The sequence below is a fragment of the Podarcis bocagei genome, assembly GCF_964188305.1.
Source record: "Podarcis bocagei genome assembly, chromosome: 2".
Taxonomy (NCBI): domain Eukaryota; kingdom Metazoa; phylum Chordata; class Lepidosauria; order Squamata; family Lacertidae; genus Podarcis; species Podarcis bocagei.
In genome coordinates, this window is record NC_138126.1 from 61,308,360 (window position 1) to 61,320,701 (window position 12,342).

At 47.3% G+C, this 12,342-nt stretch overlaps 1 protein-coding gene across 2 annotated transcripts in view; it reads left to right on the forward strand.

The window, feature by feature from the left end:
- The first annotated feature begins 7,903 nt into the window (after nt 1-7,903).
- The window catches only part of MST1R (macrophage stimulating 1 receptor), a 62,733-nt gene continuing 58,294 nt past the window's right edge, over nt 7,904-12,342 (forward strand). The window contains exon 1 of one of the 2 annotated variants that reach the window (XM_081185814.1): nt 7,904-8,597. The gene's annotated coding sequence lies outside the window, so the exon portion shown is untranslated. The remainder of the gene's footprint in view (nt 8,598-12,342) is intronic. The other variant, XM_081185815.1, reaches the window with a different exon arrangement.

Genomic DNA, 12,342 nt, shown 5'->3' on the forward strand with positions numbered 1-12,342 from the left:
TAAACACCTGGCTGGGTTGCCAAAGTGAACCTTTTCTGTCCGGACAGCCACTCACCCGTGGCTGACTCAATCGCTGGCAGAATCCGTGAGTGGGCGTTTCTTAAACTTCTTCCAGCAAAGAAGTTCTTCGACGCCTAGTCCCCGCCTACCCTCTCTGCGCGAAAGCCTTCTGCACAGGGAGGGCATGGGCAACGGAGGACCCCTACTCTCCCCGCTGGTCCCAGGCAAGGAGTCATGAGACCGCCTCGCCACTTCCCCCAGCTGCTCCCCTTCTCCACTGGTGCTACGCTGATTCTCTTCCCCAGAAGATGGGCTGCTCCTCCTGATCCCTGGACGCTCTCTGGAATCCCTCTGGCTTTCACTCTCCCCCTCCAGTACTGATGGCAGTTCCCTGACAATCCCAAACATAGAATGTAATTTCTGTCACTTTTTTTTTTTTAGATTGTCTTAAACCAAATCTTGTCCACATCTCCCCTCCTCTCCTAACAAGCTTCTATCAGGCAATTGTTTTCCTATATTGTTGCCCAAGCCAATGCATCAAGGAGTCCAGTGTACTTCATTGCCCATGGCTTCCCTAATCTTTAATGACTTCCCAAATGCCCTCTGTGTCCAACCTGTGCCACGCTGCCTTTCACCTCAAGCAGTGGGTCATCAAAGGAGCACGTACTGGGGAGCAAAGAGAGCATTTTATGAACAGTCTAGCTCCCTGCTGCACAGTTCCCTTTGGGATTGGCTTAGGTCACTGATTCCTTCTAGTTTTTATGCAAGTTCCTAGTTTGCAAAGCTCTGATGTATCCACACCTCTGCTGTTATACTCCACATGCTGCCCACATAGACAGGGGTGTAGGGGGGGCGGACTACCCCGGGTGTCATCCCGGGGGGGGGTGACAAAATCCTCCCTGGGTGGATCGCCACTGCACCGATCACCCCCTTGGGCGGATTGCACCACCCCCAGATGCACGGCGTGTGCCCAGTTGCACGGCTCTGGGTGCCCAATAGACTTTTCTTTATTAGATTACTCATAATTTCAACCACAAAGGAAAGCTGCAAGTTCAAGGATAGGTGTGGATAATGCAAGACTCTTTTAATTGTTTAACAATTGTTTAAACTGATCACTTTCAGACTGAGGACATACCAGAAAAAAATCAAAAGCTCAGATTTTATCCATCCCAAGGACAGAATGATTTACACTGTTAGATGACAAAAAGGCAAAGGTGTTTTCCACATCAAGCTTAAACCACCTTTTTCTTACATCTGTCTGCAATTATATTTTGCATTCTGTACTTTCGTTAATAACATTCCTACAAGGTGCAAATAGGAAGAGAAAAGACAGAGATGCTTTTTTGGCCTCGTGTTATAGGAATGCTCGGAGGCTATGCAGTCTACTCAGGAGGCAGACTTGCAAATTTCACGGGCGACAAAGGAGCTAAGTTCTACTCCCCATGCCCAACACATCTGTGATGTAACAGGAGATTATTCCCATCCATGGTGAAGCAATCGCATTCCACATACCGTATACACATAATTAAAGAATGCCATGTGCTCCAGGAATAACAAATAGTCTAGTGAAAAGCATACATATGGAAGTGGCAATTGTGCTTGCAGTCCACTCTGTAATTGCTTCATTATAAGAAATGTAGAGACAGATCTGGAGGGAGGCACATGTATAGCTGATATTCTACGCAGCAAGAAACATAGCAAACAACAAAATCAGGAAAGAAGGTGTGGACTACATTTGAGAGGTTTGGGAGAATACAAAGGATTGTGCTTAGGTCTTCCAAGTTCCAAAGTAGATCAGCAAAGAGAATTCTCTCTCTCGGGTTGACCTCTGTAATATGCACAGAGAGAAGACCATACAGTTATTCTAAAGTCTCATTTACCTCAACCAAATACTGGGCATTATTTATCCGTGGCCATGATCTCAGACAGATAGTAAACCTTTACCTGGGTTGTACCACCTCAGATTGCAGGCGGGGGGGGTGCTCACGTGACCAAACATTCCTTTGTACAAAAGGAATATAACATTTTTGGGCACATGGAGAAATAGCATGTAAGGGAGAAGGCCAGGCTGGACCTCTTCTCCCTGACATCCAGTTTTCCATGTGAATGATGTTTTTTTGGAATGATATTCAGTTTTTGCATGCATGCTGCAGTTGTACAGCCCTAGGCCCAAGTTCACTGTCTCCATGTGACCCCAGGCTTAGATGTGAGACTTTGTAGGAACTCAATACTTTAAGCTTGTTTAAGCTTGTGTGAGAGACGGGGGATGGTGGGGGGAGAGAAGGGTAATGTGACATACCAATAGCAATGTAATTCATTAAAGCAAATGAGCAAAAGCATTGCGTCAACTCCTGTCTCTAAAAGGCTGGGAACACGACAGCCACAGGGTGGCAGCAAAGGGTCAGCAGTGTGAAAGCTTTCTTACTGATCAGGGCAGTGACAACACAAACAAGAAATCGATCCAAATGGAATTTTAAAAATGAACAAATTTCCTGTGCTGACAGTGTGTGAGTCCAAGGTCACATCTTCTGCTACACATGTGAATTAGAAAGTCATATAGTTGCTTTAGATTTCGACAGTTACAATAGTAAAGGTAAAGGAACCCCTGACCATTAGGTCCAGTCGTGACCGACTCTGGGGTTGCGGCGCTCATCTCGCTTTACTGGCTGAAGGAGCCGGTGTACAGCTTCCGGGTCATGTGACCAGCATGACTAAGCCGCTTCTGGCAAACCAGAGCAGCGCACGGAAACGCTGTTTACCTTCCCGCCGGAGCGGTACCTATTTATCTACAGTGGTGCCTCGCAAGACGAAATTAATTCGTTCCGCAAGTCTCTTCGTCTTGCGAGTTTTTCGTCTTGCGATGCACGGTTTCCCATAGGAATGCATTGAAAATCAATTAATGCGTTCCTAGGGAAACCGCCTTCAGACCAGGTCCGGGGACAGTCTGTCCCCGGACCTCTTCTGAAGGCTGGGGGGGGTGATAAGGGCTTTTCTTCCCACCCCCAGCATTTTAAAAAACCCCGGGACAGCGGAGGACTTCTCCGCTGTCCAGGGCGATTTAAAAGCCCCTGGGAAGGCAGGCAGGGGGGACAAAGACTTTTGCCCCCCGCCAGCCTTCAGAAGGTGTTCCCACCCCCCGCCCCGCTTCGGAGCACCGTTCCGAAGCCGGGCGGTGGGGGAAGGTGTTCCCACCCCCCCGCCCCGCTTCGGAGCACCGTTCCGAAGCGGGGCGGTGGGGGAAGGTGTTCCCACCCCCCCGCCCCGCTTCGGAGCACCGTTCCGAAGCCGGGCGGTGGGGGAAGGTGTTCCCACCCCCCCGCCCCGCTTCGGAGCACCGTTCCGAAGCCGGGCGGTGGGGGAAGGTGTTCCCACCCCCCCGCCCCGCTTCGGAGCACCGGGAGAAGCGATCTCCCCGCAGCCCCTTGCTTCAAAAGAGGTCCGGGGGCAGCGGGAAGCGCTTGCCGCTTCCCCCGAACCTCTTTTGAAGCAAGGGGCGGCGGGGAGAAGCGATCTTCTCCCCGCAGCCCCAGGTCCGGGGACAGCGGGAAGCGCTTGCCGCTGCCCCCGGACCTCTTTTGAAGCAAGGAGCGGCGGGGAGAAGCGATCTTCTCCCCGCAGCCCCAGGTCCGGGGACAGCGGGAAGCGCTTCGCGCTGCCCCGGGACCTCTTTTGAAGCAAGGGGCAGTGGGGAGAAGCGATCTCCCCGCAGCCCCTTGCTTCAAAAGAGGTCCGGGGGCAGCGGGAAGCGCTTGCCGCTGCCCCCGGACCTCTTTTGAAGCAAGGGGCGGTGGGGAGAAGCGATCTCCCCGCAGCCCCTTGCTTCAAAAGAGGTCCAGGGGCAGCGGGAAGCGCTTCCCGCTGTCCCCGGACCTGGGGCTGCAGGGAGAAGATCGCTTCTCCCCGCCGCCCCTTGCTTCAAAAGAGAAGACCCGCTGTCCCCGGGGCAAGCTTCGTTTTGCGAAGCAAGCCCATAGGGAAATTCGTCTTGCGAGGCAACTCGAAAACGAAAAAACCTTTCGTTTTGCGAGTTTTTCGTCTCGCGAGGCGTTCGTCTTGCGGGGTACCACTGTACTTGCACTTTGACGTGCTTTCAACTGCTAGGTTGGCAGGAGCAGGGACCAAGCAACGGGAGCTCACCCCGTCGCGGGGATTCGAACCGCCAACCTTCTGATCGGCAAGTCCTAGGCTCTGTGGTTTAACCCACAGCGCCACCCGCGTCCCACAGTTACAATATTCGTGATCAATTCCTTAATAACTTTTAACTTTCATTTTCAGTATATTGGAACCTCCATTGAGAAAACCTCAATTACCCAACTAAAAATCCTACTTAATCCACCCTCATTTTTGTCCTTCAGATATCATGTCAAATCTCTCTAAATAGTTCTTTCATTAATCCAAAGTACATCATTTGAGTTTTCTGGATAACATCTCCCCTAACCTTACCTAACCTTTTGCTAATTACCGTAAACCATTTGGTTTCAGGAAATTTGCAGTAAAATTGTTACTTTCGTTGTTAGGTTGTGCAACTTGCAGTTGGTACATGTCGTATCAAGGGTGAGCCAGCCCAGATAGGGCTTGCTTTAGGATTAGGCAAAGATATCAATTCCAAAAGAGTGTAAGAGAAGTTTTGCTGTTCATCCCTTATGCACACCCCTGCTTGCAGTTCTTTTGCGAAAGTTTGTGTTCCTTTTTGTTCTCTTCTCATTTGGACAAAACTTCCAGTTTTTGAAGGAAGACTTCTGCCTCTAATAGCTCATTTGACTATTTGTTAACCCCACTGGCATCCTCTTGCTCTTTTCCTGACCTGTAGTATACATTTCAGTTGAGCTTCTAATATTGTATTTTTCAACAACACCCTGCCATTTTGGAGTGAAAAAACCTTATTGACTTTGACTTTCAGCTTCCTTTTTATTGATCCCCTCATTTTTGGGAAGTTTTCTCTTTTGACAAATGTGACCATGTTGAATTTTCTTGGCAATTTGCCATTTACAGGTATGTTTACTTTAATAGTGCTATGGTCACTGCTCCCAATTGGTTCAGCAACACTTATAGCCTGCAGCAGGTTCTGGGCACCACCAAATATTAAGCCCAGGGTGCTGCCCTCTGGTTGGCTCCATGACCATATGTACTATAAAAAGGTAAAGGGACCCCTGACCGCTAAGTCCAGTTGCAGATGACTCTGGGGTTGCGCCGCTCATCTTACTGGCTGAGGGAGCTGGCGTTTGTCCGCAGACAGCTTCATGTTGCCAGCATGACTAAGCTGATTCTGGTGAACCAGAGCAAAGCATGGAAATGCCGTTTACCTTCCTGCTGGAGCGGTACCTATTTATCTACTTGCACTTTGACGTGCTTTCGAACTGCTAGGTTGGCAAGAGCAGGGACCGAGCAACGGGCACTCACCCCGTCGTGGGGATTCGAACCACTGACCTTCTGATAGGCAAGTTCTAGGCTCTGTGGTTTAGACCACAGCACCACCTGCACCCCATATGTACTGTACTAGAGCAATTATTAGGGTTTCAATAAATTTCACCCATTTCAAAATAAAAAGAAGAAGTGTGCATGCACACGAAAGCTTATACCAAGAACTAACTTAGTTGGTCTTTAAGGTGCTACAGGAAGGAATTTTTTTATTTTGACTATGGCAGACCAACACGGCTACCTATCTGTAACTTTCACCCAATTCCTGTGTAGAAAGCTCTTGATGCCTTTTGTAAAATAGTTGTCAACTTTAACAACCCTTACATTGACTTATTTAAATCTTCTCAACACAAATCACATTTTAATAAGCTTTGTTAAGAAAAATGTAGGGCAAGATTGTGAAACTCTTTGCAGATCAGTTGATAACTAAAACGTTTATACCTTTTGGGATACAGTTACTGTTATGGTAAGATGATGGGAATTAGTGTCTGCCGTGTGTGGGAGAAAGCAATCCCAGATCTGTAAGGTTTCTTTATTTATTTAGAGCATGTCTACCTTGCAGCCTCTCAGTCCTCACCACAAAAACCTTTCAATGCAGCTTATGTGGAATAAAGGAAGACAGCCCCTTCCTGTGGGCTTACAAAAATGCACAACACTAAAGGAAGAGGGAAAGCAAACTCAGGCACCAATTCTTAAATAGCGGTTCTTATAAGTACTAGCTCAGGAATGGAGAATTCAGAAATGGGTTGGGGGAAGGGGAACCTAGTGGAGCTGGCCTTCCAGCAAAGCCAATGGAATGGGGCCTGCTCCCATCTCGCCCACAAAGGCAGGCAGCCGCCTATTGGAATGGCTGCTGTCACATGACATTTGTGGGAGATGCAAATAATTCATTTACAAAAGCACAATAGAGATAATAAAAATATATACTGTATGTGGAAAGGCAACAGGGGTAAAAAGCCAAAAAGGAAATGGGTCAGAAATAATCAGGAAAACAGAGAAATAAAGACTGATAAGATGCAATTTGATTTATGGGTCATAAGATGCAGTCATGTTGCATTAATACTAGTTATTTAAAAATCTACTACCATATAGGAAAAGAAAATTGCTAAAAATAATGGTTTGAGATGCCTGGGTGACCCTCCTCTTTGATAGTTCTCTTCTTTCATAAAATGTGCTAGATTTTTAGAGCCCAGTACAGTGGTACCTCGGGTTACAGATGCCTCAGGTTACAGACTCCGCTAACCCAGACAGACATCCAGAACGAATTAAGTTCTTAACCTGAGGTAATACTGTAAATAAAAAGTGTTCCCGCAAGCCATCTTAAAGTTAGAACTGTTTCCTTCTGTTCGCTGAAAGCAACTCTGCTCCCTATGCACAAAGACGGTAGGTTGTAGACGGACCCCTCTCATGATTTCAAAACACAGAATAATCTTCCCCTCGTACTTGTACCCTCTTCCCCCATGATGCTGCTGTTGCTGAATCTAGCATTATGTAGTCCACCAGGCCATTGAGGGCATGTGGGCTTGTGAGCATACAGATGCATGTCAACCTGCCAGGTGTGTTTCTCTTGTGAACATTATGGTAATACGTTATTCACCTGGAGATATTACTTGCTGCACAGAGTGCAACTCTCAGGTTCTGGCTCTGCCTTGTCTGGCAGACTGTGCCTGGGTGGGAGGAAGTGTGCAAGGGAGGGAATAACACCGATCAACTTTAGGATCCATGTGTGGGTCTTTACCTTACCCATATTACACAGTAGCAGCCCACCTACCCATCCATTCTGTATTTACCACTGCATATTTCAAAAACAAGAACCGCTTTGCCTTCTGTTGGGCAGCATGAGACAAGAGGCAGCTGATTTGGGGTGTAGTAAAAGCGCAGTGAATTGTTCCTTATTTATATTAATGCCTTTACAAGCAGCCTCAGCGAGAGGCTGCTTGTAAAGTTTTCAGGAGCCAAATAGCTAAGTTGGCCTTGAATGACTACTATGCTTCTTGACTGGGGATGGGGAGGGGTAAGGGGGAGACATTGCTATTTCTCCTCAGGCAGCAAAATGTTTTAGAAGTGTCCCTTTTCTCCCTCACCTGTGAGAAAACCAATGGGAGAAGGCGATTTTGAGCTGCAAGGTGGCAGGAGTGGAAAGTATTAATCAGGATGTATACACATCATACATTTAAAGCACCCCCAAAATGAATCTTAGTTCACCCCTCAGAGCTATAATTCCCAGCACCCTTAAGTAATCGTCAGAGGGCGTGTGCTGCGTACTCTCCCGGGCAGCTTCCAGTTACGACATACTGTAGCCCTTCCCCAGGATCCTTTGAGTTTTTTTTTTTAAGCAATAAATTTCATGCAACTCCTCGTAACCATCCACCCACATACTCCGCATGCCAGACAAGTGCCGATGCTGCTGTATTATTTCGTAATGTCTGAAATCAAAACGAGCCTACAAACAGAAGAAAGGCTACTGTGGAAAAAATTAAAAGCAACAACTTTATTACAGCATAATATAACGTTTAAAGTCTTTAAGAGTCCTCTCACTCTTTTTCTTTTTGCTACTCCAATCCCAACACAACACGAAACTAAACCCAAGGGATACACGCCGCGGAACGGAGGCAATCACGGCTTCCGGTCAGGCACCGCGGTGATTACAGACACGCGTCTTTCCCTTGCAGACGTTAGAAAGGTACTCCGCGCGAGCCGCAGGCGGTCAAAGTCCTCAGGCCGCAGCGGAAATCGCGGGGTGAGAGCCGGGACGGGTTGCGCCCTGTTCCGCCGAGAAGTGGCCCCGAAGAAATAGTCACAGTCGCCAGCGCCGGCTATCAGGACATAGCCCGAGGGGGCAAGCGCTTTCTCTGTCTGTCCCCGTCTCTCTTTTGTCAGACAGGGCGACTTCTGAGCGCGCCAACCCGGGCTGCGCCTCCCTCCCTAGGAAGTCATTTGTCCTACAAGAGCGTCCGCTCCGCTCCACTCCTCGACGACGGCGCTGGGACGCGACCCAAAGGCGGGAACGGGCTGCTGCGGAAGCGGCCGGGCAGAAGGAGGAGGCGGAGGCGGGCTGAGTGCCGCCCTCGGCGCGCTGTCCCCGCCCGGTCCCGTCCCGTCCTCCGCCTGGGAGCCTCCCCGGCCAGGTGTGTAGTCGGCGCCGTGTTCAGAGAGTCCGAGACGGCGGCTGCGGCGGGGTGAGTCCTTGGCCACGGGGAAGTCGCGCTGTATGGAGTCGGGAAGGAGCTCAGAGGGGCTAGGTGGGCGGTGCTGCCGGCCTTACCTTTCGCCTAGGCTCGGTTTCTTTTCCAGTCCACGAGCGCGTAGGGGCATCTGAATCAGGATCTGGGCGCATGGAAGGGGCGAAACTGCTCGCTCTCCCACCGCGCCTGCCCCGAGGGGGATTTGCGCGGGGCGCTCTCCCTCCCTCCGGGGGGAGAGGGCTTTTGCCGCCTGGGTCACCTGTTGCCCAGGGCGCTTGGGAGAAGGAGAAGTCGAGCGAGGGCAATGCCGCCAGCCTGCCTTTCGCTTCTGCTCCGGAGTTGGCCTCAGCTCGCTGCAGGGCACACTAGTAGACACCCATTGCCCACAACTATCACACGGCTTTTCTTTTCTTTTAATGCACCCTTTTATATGCGCGCCCACGAAAAATGCAGTGTGCGAAAACAACAAGGAGGTTCGTTTGGCATCCTCACTTGCTACGCTTTAGCCAGCAAACAAGAAGCTATTAAAATAGTCGATGACTGTACCTCCTTCCTGATATTCTCTTGATAGATGGGTGTGTCAAGGGCACTTGCTTTTTTCTGATTTAGTCCTGATAGTGTTTTGCTGTGCTTTTGGAGCTGTACTGATTATTATTTTTAATGGTGCGTGTGTGTGTATATATATATATAATTGATATTTATTCAAGCTGCTTTAAGATTGAAAGGTGAGGCAAAAATGTTTCATCCCGAAACAGTGCTTGTTGGTGTGTGTTATGCAGGCAGGGTTGCCAGGGACTTTAGCCTTGCTGGGGCTTCCCAGTGAGTGTACACTCCTGGTGCCAAATGTGGTTTTGCTGTTGTGTAATGTTTGAAGTCATAACCCCTTAAACCCCTCCATCTTTTCAGTTGTGCACTGGGGAAATAAACTTACTGGGTGATTCATGTTATTGCACTTGTTTGGGAGTAAACTCAGTTGAAGTTCATGGCATTCCTGAATAAGCATGCATAGGATCAGAGTTAATGGATGGAGATATTTCTACAGGAGAGTAGGCACTTAAAATAAAGTATCTGGGTGTTCCATTATTATGTGTTAGCCACACCCAAGAATGCACCTTTGCACTGTGTGCACATTTCCTCCCGTATATGTAGGATTGTGTGTGTGCTGCACCCAGTGATAATGAGATTTGATTATCCAGATCACTTAATGTTTGCTTCATTTGTTAATTCAAAGAGAGAGCGCCATTTTTTTTATTCTTTGGGGATTTCAGGAATATTGAAAGCTGCATTATAGAAAATCAGACCATTGGTCTATCTAACTTAGTACTGCCTACACTGACTGGCAGCAGTTCAGCCAGGGATTATTACCAGGCCCACCTGGTGATGCTGGAGATTGAACCAGGGATGTGAATGAAAGCAGATGCCCTACCACTGAGAAACGAAAAGATATCACATAAATTCAGAGGCGTAGCTGGGGGCACTGAGCGCCACACTGCAGGGGGTGACACTTACCATGGGGCCTGCAGGTTCTGCGCTGCCCGAAACGGCAGCATGGGGCTTGCACCCGCTCTCCCTCAGCTACCCTACAACTGAGGGGGAGGCAGCGGTGAGGCTCCAGGCAATGCGCCCTGCCCCAACTTGCCCCGCCCAATGTAAAACTGACTGTAAATATTAAACATTATGCTGCTGCATAAATTAAAAGTGGCAAGAGGTCACTCAAAACATACCATATTTTTCCATGTATAAGACGCCCCCATGTATTTTTGGGGACTCCAAATTAAGAAAAAACCCCCTCAGCACTATCCGTGTATAAGACAAGCCCCAATTTTAAACCTATTTTTTTGGTAAAAAACAAACAAGCCTAGTCTTATACACGGAAAAATACAGTGTATATATATAAATTTATGCAATCTGGTATGATTTTATTTCCTTTTCAAACTCTGAGGCCTTTGGCAGGGGGGTTGTCCCAGCATCCAGTATAGAATGGTGGGGGTAACCTTGTTTCTTGATTCCAGAAATAGAAAGGTTTATATGGCAGACATTATTAGAAATGAAATAAGGCTCACGAAGAAGTCAGTCCCAAATTGCCAAAAGCATCTGGCAGTTTTATCATCCAGATTATGTAAAAACCAGAAATAAAAGGAAAGGGAATTATTATATTGGTTCAATTACTGAAGAATGTAGTAAAAATAACTGTATTGTCAAACTTTAATTAATAATAGATGTACCAGTCATCTGTTGTTATGTTTTACTTTTTTATATTCTATTGTTTGTATTGTCATATTCAATTCAATTAAAATGATTAATATGAATAATTTTAATTCAATTTTTAACATTACTAAAACCTTTTTAAAATAAACCCACTGTGCAATGAACCCATTCAGTGTAAAACTGCCTGTAAATATTAACTGATGTAGACCAATTACATATATAGGAAATAATACTTATGAAGTTGTTATTATTACATACTCCACCTACCTTTTGGTATAATTTTTACTGAGAAAAGAAAGGAATTCTGGTTTTTTTTTAATCCATGAGATTTTGACACCCTAGATCCTTTACTGTCTGGTGAAAACATCAGATCAAAAGCAACAACACTTAGGACACAGATGTGATCATGCGCACCAGCTAAAAGTTGTTGAGTTTTCTTGGCAAAATCACAGTTTATTTGCCAAAAACGACACTGCCAACATGGGTTGCCATGCATCCGGATTTTCACAAACATTGTACGGCTGGATTTTCACGGACAGTATAGCTTCTGTAGAGGATAGAATCATAGAATCATAGAGTTGGAAGAGACCACAAGGGCCATCGAGTCCAACCCCCTGCCAAGCAGGAAACACCATCAGAGCACTCCTGACATATGGTTGTCAAGCCTCTGCTTAAAGACCTCCAAAGTAGGAGACTCCACCACACTCCTTGGCAGCAAATTCCACTGTCGAACAGCTCTTACTGTCAGGAAGTTCTTCCTAATGTTTAGGTGGAATCTTCTTTCTTGTAGTTTGGATCCATTGCTCCGTGTCCGCTTCTCTGGAGCAGCAGAAAACAACCTTTCTCCCTCCTCTATGTGACATCCTTTTATATATTTGAACATGGCTATCATATCACCCCTTAACCTCCTCTTCTCCAGGCTAAACATGCCCAGCTCCCTTAACCGTTCCTCATAAGGCATCGTTTCCAGGCCTTTGACCATTTTGGTTGCCCTCTTCTGGACACGTTCCAGTTTGTCAGTGTCCTTCTTGAATTGTGGTGCCCAGAACTGGACACAGTACTCCAGGTGAGGTCTGACCAGAGCAGAATACAGTGGCACTATTACTTCCCTTGATCTAGATGCTATACTCCTATTGATGAGGCCCAGAATTGCATTGGCTTTTTTAGCTGCCGCGTCACACTGTTGGCTCATGTCAAGTTTGTGGTCAACCAAGACTCCTAGATCCTTTTCACATGTACTGCTCTCAAGCCAGGTGTCACCCATCTTGTATTTGTGCCTCTCATTTTTTTTGCCCAAGTGCAATACTTTACATTTCTCCCTGTTAAAATTCATCTTGTTTGTTTTGGCCCAGTTTTCTAATCTGTCAAGGTCGTTTTGAAGTGTGTTCCTGTCCTCTGGGGTGTTAGCCACCCCTCCCAGTTTAGTGTCATCTGCAAATTTGATCAGGATGCCCTTGAGTCCATCATCCAAGTCGTTGATAAAGATGTTGAATAAGACCGGGCCCAAGACAGAACCCTGTGGCACCCCACT